This window comes from Cynoglossus semilaevis, chromosome 16 (assembly GCF_000523025.1).
Source record: "Cynoglossus semilaevis isolate Cse_v1.0 chromosome 16, Cse_v1.0, whole genome shotgun sequence".
In the NCBI taxonomy this organism is placed as follows: domain Eukaryota; kingdom Metazoa; phylum Chordata; class Actinopteri; order Pleuronectiformes; family Cynoglossidae; genus Cynoglossus; species Cynoglossus semilaevis.
The window spans coordinates 9,622,780-9,630,688 of NC_024322.1; the positions used below are offsets into that span (position 1 = coordinate 9,622,780).

A 7,909-nucleotide genomic window follows, 5' to 3' on the forward strand; every position below is an offset into this window, starting at 1 on the left:
GAAAATAATTTTTCATGTCCTCACTGACCCAAAAAAAACATATTTGTAAACGTGGAGATGGATCATTGCCTGGTATAAATATCGTAACATTCATAATAGTCAAGGATGTGTGACAAAAGTGTGCTGTGGTTTATTTAATAAGCCTTGTTTGTAAAACATGCTATGAGTAAGAGCTAAGACGACCAGGTACAGTACATTGGTTGTACTCTATGACATCATTCTACCGTGGAGAGAGAAAAATTTACAGTATTTCTTAATGAACTGTGACTTAGAGCCAACACAGGCAAACACTAATATTGATGTCATGTGCAGAAATGCGTTTCTTTGATAGAATTAGCCTGAATGGTCGATGTCATTGAATGCTGTGCTGAAGTCAATAAGCAGCAACGCAACAATGGGCACGGCCCATGCATCTGGTGCGGCAGAAATCAGTGAAGTGTTTGGAATTCCAAGCAGAACTGTTTCAGTGTTGTGGTGTTTGCAGAAGCAAGGTTAAGTCTTCTGAAAATGTTTGATGTTACTATTTGCCTGTAAAGTTTGGTCTACCATGACCTTTTCAAGATGTTTTATCTGTGGGCAACACACTGCAGACGCCACCAATAGATCTCAGTCAAGGACGAGGAGTTTTAGCTTCTTCTTTCCTACTGAATTCAGAACTAGTTTAGTTTTCTTTCTCTTCAAGGGATAATATCAAGAGGAGCCGCTGAGCCACCACGTGTAGCGGTGCTCTCTGAATATAATGCAGTGACTGTGACGAAAAACCAGTCTACAAACCCAGAAAAACATTAAGCTGTAATAATAAAAAGTTATAAAAAAAAAAACCAATTTCTTCCCAGTACTTTTCCTAAAAATATTCAAAAATGAAAATGTTTGAACTGCATTTATCAATCACCAGTCAAATACTAAAGTAAAGGGACATTAATAGAACAGTTTTAATTCTTTTTTTTAAATTTAAAGTATATGTAGTTGTAGTCAGGAGAGGTAAGATACCATGTTATTCACTCCCAGCCAGCTTTTGTATGATATCGATATAAACGTGGTGGTCTGAGCAGGGGTGAAACCAGACTTAAAGCTGGGACTCAAACATAGACCAGGGACAGGTTTGGACTGTATAAAACATAATAATAACATAAAAAAACAATTAATAATTTAAAAACATATCAAATCAAGATGAGTTCCAGTTTAGGTTTTGTGCAAAAATATATTCAAAGTACTGAGTGCCACATTTGAATCATCAAAATTATAATAAACAAAAACCAATGGAATAAAAACAGGTCATTTGCAGCTCTACCACAATGCACAGTGGAGAACAGGTTCAAAACCAGGTCAATAAAACTGATTTTTGTTACTGTTCGGTATTTGTTTATTTTTTATTTTTAAGACAGCGCACATGGAGAAGTCTGTGAGTTACATATTACTATAACTTTCACTATGATTTATTTGATTTTATTTATTGCTTTTATTATTAAAGTAAGTTTTAATCTAGTCATTGTACTTGTATAAATCTTTAGCTTACTTAACTTGTTTGTTCGGTGTCACAACTGATCGTAAAAAACTCATTCCATATTTACTGCAGCTTCTCATCATGTTACAGACACTATGGTCAAAGTGCGGTTTCCTATACATTCACTACATGCTGCAGTAGTTGTTGGTTTTTCTGATTATGTCTGGTGGCAAGTGGCATTGGAGGAAGTGGTGTTGGAGCCAATCAGAGTTCAGCAGTGGACTCCACCCGTAGACCTACATCTGCCACCACTCCTGGCCCTTAGGTTTACAAGTGGTGTTGGTTTTTGAATGCTGTAGTTAAATCCAGACAGACTCCTTTAAAAGTTCTATATCAGGATGCAGAACACCTCAAAACCCCAGGGTGCAGAATTTAAGAGAGTAATCATTTTTTGACTCGGTTTGTCCTCCACATTGTTTTTAAGACTTTTCAATATTTGACACGCAACACGGACGGCGCTAATATTTCCTATTTAGTTTTTTTTTTTTAACACAAAACGTATTTCTCTAATATATTTTCAGGAACGTTACACAACTGATGACACTGTGGAAACATTTAAATGAATCAAAAGCTAATGAGCTACATCATTCCATTTTGCCGAGCGGCGACATTGCCGGCCACATCTGTGGAAGGATTTATGTCTTCATCTCACAGTCTAACGGTTTGACTCTAACCCAATAGCGCTGCGGGAGGGTGAGCACAACAGGGGAAGGAAAATGGAGATACGGTCACATGGTCGCAATGATTATCATGTCGTAAAGGCTGAAGATTGCCATTCCCGGCATTCCATCCACGACTGCTTTAAGCATGAATTGTTTCATATTCAAACACGTGACTCCTTACATTGGCGGTTGTGTCCTCCACAGGCACCGCCATTCTGTGATTTCTTTTCTTCCTCCACCAAGTACAAGGGGAATAAGATTTCAACTCCCCTCTGAATAATGCAAATTCAGTGTGCATCATCCACAATGAGCCTCCAATCAGTAAAGCAGCTACAGTATAAGCAGGTGGCAGCTGTAAAATTGTCATTGCCTGAAGCAACAGATAGACTGCACAGCAGTAAACAAGCAATGTATTTCAATAAGTGAGTGAATGACAGTATGATGAGCTCAGGATCATTGTGGCCCATTAGTGTAAAAAATAGGCTTCAACAGGAAGTTATAATACATTGAAATGCATCACATTGATCCTGGATAACAGCATATAGAAGGACAGAGACAGAGAGTCCATCAGAGGACTGACAGAAGGGTTTTGTCCCATTAGGGTGACAGGAAACAACTAGATTTACAAACACCCCCCCACCCCCACAACGCCATTTTCTTTTTCTTTTTTTGAAATCATTTGTGTTTTCAATAACAAACATAACTATATATAATAAACTAAATTAAGCTAAGGCTTTGACTTTATTGTATAGAATTCTAGAAGCAAAGAAAAAAGTCTTGGGTATTTTGCAAACAGGCATGATTCTCGGCTCACTATATTGTCCTCAATTGTTTCAATTGAAAAAAAATACAATGTTTCACAGCACAAGATAGCAAAGAATGTGGGCTTGTCACCATCTGCGGCTGAAAACTTTGTGAAAAGGTTAGGAGGAATCCTCTGCTGGATGTTTGAGCTCTAAGCCCTTCGACGCTGCTGCATTACAAAAGGCCAAGCCACACCGGCTCAGGACTACTTCAGGAAGTCATTGTCTCCTGACACAGTCCACCACTCCACCAGGAAATGCTCCCTGAGTCTAATTCATAGCAGGAGGAAGAGAAACATCAGTTTGGTGCCAGCTCGCACACAAGATCTGTGGACCAGAACTTATCTCAGCGATTTTCTGTGGTCAGGTGCCTCCATGCCTCAGCTCGTCTTCATGAGAAATAGACAGTGGATAAAATAAATACATATATATTATTTTTTCTTAAAGGTAGATGCCAGGGATTATCCAGAAATGTTGCAATACCAACATCTTTGATAGTACTGCGGGTGTCCATATGGCATAGGGTATCTGTACATAAAGTACAGGTACTGTTACCACACACTACACCAGGGGTGACAAACTCGATTATGCTGAAATTTAAAACTAAGCTGTGGGCCAAACAGGGTTATAAATTTATTGGATGCGGGACACAAAATCAAAGTACATTATGAAGAGTTGTGTTTTTGGTAAACAAATATAAACGTACGCTTGATTAGAATTGGAATTTAAAAAAGAAGAATTGAGTGTGTTGCCTGGCCTACCTGCAGTACAGGAGGATCACAGTGTACTCAAAAATTGTACACAGTTGATAAACGTGTTGTTATTTACACACACTGCTGGAAATACTTTTTATTTCCTTAATGGATCTCAAGCTTAAAACACCATCTCAACACCCAGTACATTGTAGAATGGTAAAATATAAAAAATATATATATAAAGTATGTACCGTTTAACGTACACAATGAGGTGTACGTTTTCTCGGAACGCTGCAGTTCTTCGCTCTGGGAACACTTTTCTCGGAACGCTGCAGTTCTTCGCTATAATTTTTCAACTGAAAGGAAAGACACTAAGGTGACATTTAGAGTTGTCAATCCAATCGCAGACGTGGGAGGTACTCCAGATAGAGGCACAAATGAAACAAAGCCGTGATACATCATCACTTCACACTTCGAAAATTCAACATGTACGGCTGCAGCGTTCTGAATGATACGTTTAGACGGAAGGCGTGCATGAGCGAGTTATTGTGATATCTGAGTCAATTTCTTTCACTAATGAAGATGTGGTTGAAAGCTGAAACTTCATTTGATTTCACTCTGTCAAACATAATAACAGGACTAAGATTTCAATTGCACAATAACAGTAACACGATTGTATTTTTAATAAGACGGACTGTAGTAGTAATACATCTCTCTCTCATTTATGTGGGCTGGGTGGCAATATTTTGCTTTCCATTATAGACAATACAAACTGATTTATGTTTGGACTTTACCAAAAGGTATTATATTGATTGAAAAAAACGTAATAGAAAACATTGTGCAGTGTTTATAATTCCACTGAGATGATGTTCAGGAAATAGAGAAAAAAAAATGTGATGAAGAGGCAGAGGGATATTTGCCTTGTAGCTACAACAGGCTTTAAAAAAAAACTGCATTTAATTTATTCTTTCTCCTCCAGAAAATAAATACAACTCTGTAAAAATGTCACTCTAAAATTGAGTATGTTGGTCTACAAAGTTCAGGTTGGAACAGAGAGGTAAATAGAAAAGCTTTTTACAAAACAAACTGCATTCTGTCTGATAAGGTTTTGACTTGAAATGTGTCCCAAACAAAAGTGGAGTCGAATGTTTGGTTTGGGCTTTAACTATCGATCAACTCATTTGCCGGATTTTTATAGTAGCCTCAGTCTGTATGCCGGTTTAAAAAGACAAACGGCAGGTGAAGAAATCAACAACACACCACATCTCACATTTTGGACAGAAGAGGAAAGTTCAGCGTAAATGTCACTGGAACATTCATGTAGGCAGCTCCCCACTGCAAAACTCCGTTGTCTGTGGCACATGTGAGTCACGACTTCATCATCATCGTCTCCAAAGTAGGCGGACAATTATCTGCTTTTCCAAATCATAAAGAACGACCTATAAAAGATGAAAATCAAAACTGTATGACATCAACCACCAACTCAGCCTGACAGACGTTAGTGGAGATTCCCTGGGGTTAATTTGGAGAACAGCAGTTTCATCAGACACTTCGGGACCGGAAGAGGAGATTATTTCAACACCCCAGCAGTCCTGCTGTGAGCATCAACAGTCTCCACGGAGCAACGCATCACTTAAATATCAGCATGTTGTACATCAACCAGGCAAAAAAAAAGGCTTTAGATGAGACCTCGCCCCACAGATGAGCACAGTGATCTGCTGTAATCAGTCAAGGTTGAAACAGCAGAAAAGGTGTTGATTTTGACATAGTCAAAGAATTAGTCTTAGACTAAATTCTAACTTAGTCTTGATCCCAATTTAATCATAGAACTGTTTTGCGTTTCAAAAAACTAAATTCAGTCGACAAAATTATGGATCACTTGAACTGATACTCGGGATCCATATTGGTCAAAAATGTATAATTCCGTAGCTATTGTCTGTGCAGTAAATCAAAATACCTATGTGCATCCTGTTGGCTGTGTGCTGAAAAAAAAAACTGGCTACAGCTCAAAGAAATCTAATTTCACACACAGTAATGATGGAAATTGAAATGTATTATTGTACTAGAGAGTAAACACAGGCGCTGCAGTGACCTGATTTGGCCTGGATGTCAAATAAAGAGAATGTGCTACTTCACCTCCTCCCGACAACAGACTCCTCTCAACAAACCGCAGCTCAATAAACCCTAAACACTTTGACTGCTGTAACATTCAGCAGTCAAGTGTCTGGCAGTTTCACTTACACTTTGGTTTCTCCATTACACCAGTTAAAAGTGAGAGGTGTTAAATGTCTCACTTCCTCCCGTTTCGCCATTGTTTACACATCAGATATATTTTTATATTTTTGCTTTCATTAATTAAAAAATCAAAACTGTATTGGCCTTGAGAGCGCATGAATGTGATCTGAAAACCCAGACCATTCAACAGACCTGTGTGTTTATCCTTGTTACTCGAGTGAAAGGGAGAAAAAGGGTCTCATCATTTGTTTCAGCAGAGGGTGCGGTGTGAGATTGTTCAAGTGATGTTCCACACAATTTTTCCACTGGCTGTCATAAACCGAGAACCGTGTCAGAATGTAAACATGAACATTGCCGAGCGTCTGTGACCCACGAGTCCAATTTGCACTTGATGTGGAAATGTTTTAAAATGCTAAGGGAGAACAAAGCAGCTTTCAATACCTGCAGTGTAATTGTTTCCCTAAGCAACAGGAAAAAAAACAGTTTCAATAATGTCTGAAATTAAACAGGCAGAAAAATATGGAGTTCGTTGAAGCACTATGGGATAGGGTTGGGGCAAAAAGAGGGGCAAGAGTTATTCTAAAAAGACACAACAGGAAGTCTATTGACTTAAACAACTGGTTCATCTCCATAGTACATAATGATATTTTTTGGTAGCTTTTGGGTCAATTATTTGTTTTTGTACAATTCTCAGATTGAAGAAGGAATTGTATAGAAGTAGGGATCTATTATTATTATTATTTCTATGAAATAGAAACAAGCAGTATAGCTTGCCAGGATACAGTCCTGAATGGTTCTGCAGCACCTATTCTACTTCCACTATAGAAGCATTCAGCTCTGTGTTGACAATGTGAACCATTCACACACACGTATGCACAAAAATAAAAACACTCAGGGAAGAAAGACAGAGACAGAGGGGAGGGAGATTCAACACCACAGAACGTGGAATTTCCATCTATTTCTTTCAATAAAGTGTATTTCTATACATTTACTGGCCTGTCTTTGTGTTGTCAACTAGCAGTTTTAGACAGATAGTAAATTAACGCAGATAAACGCAGCCCCACGACAGTTGCAAAAGACATAAAAAAAAAAAATCAACGTTTCTTCTGAAATCACGCTGTTCACGTTCTTTAGTTCCATACACTGCGGGGATGTATCAAAGCCAAGGCTGCAGATGGAGTTTTTGTCTGCTTTGTTTGGTTTGCTACCAGATCTGATTGTGCTCCAAGCTGTCAGTGATCAGGAACGGGCGAAGCATCATTTTTGGGAAGTGAAGTGTAAGTATTTCTCACTAATATTAAACTGACTTTCCATCAGATGTCCAGTTTCAACAGAACCCTGAGGGTGAGACTTGTCCTTGTCTCACCTCGCTGCGAACGTCCCCGCTCATGTCCTTCATACACAACTTTGTCAAGCGAAGCCGCAGAACCCTGTGAGAGGAACTTGGCTTTAAACTACTGAGTCCAAACATTAACACGCTACTGCATCAAAACAAATGCCTCAGTTTAAAGTGAGTTCTTACTGTGAGACACCTGCATGAGCACTAAACAACGTCTAATGTCTATAACTGAACGTATGGCACAGACCGGAATTGCTGTAGTGAATGCCAGGTACACGTCTGTCAGTCAAAACACCTACAGGTAATTATTGTTGTTAACAAGGCTCCTACATTCCCTTCATTTCACAGCTCTCACCGCTGGTGAAATTATAACTCTTATATAAATGTATCTTTTTTTTCATATACAGTGAATCTCTGTTTAGGGGCGAAATGTGACTTTTTATCCTACATACGATTTTCCATTTGTGATAGTAAAAAAAAAATTGAGTCTAACATTAACGTTTCACACTGAATCTCACTGAGACTTTTGAAGGGCATCCAGATTTTATTTATTTTTTTAAACCGTTGCCTGTTTACTTTCTCACTGTTTAAGTGTGAATTTAATGAAATTCAGGCCCAGGCTCTCTTGAGGGCAATCGAGCACTGACATTGTCCTGTCATTTGTATTTTTG

General features: G+C 38.5%; 1 protein-coding gene across 1 annotated transcript in view; it reads right to left on the reverse strand.

The window, feature by feature from the left end:
* Positions 1–7,909, reverse strand: part of gpc6b (glypican 6b) — an 84,737-nt gene that overhangs the window by 62,572 nt on the left and 14,256 nt on the right. The gene's annotated exons all lie outside the window — the stretch shown is intronic.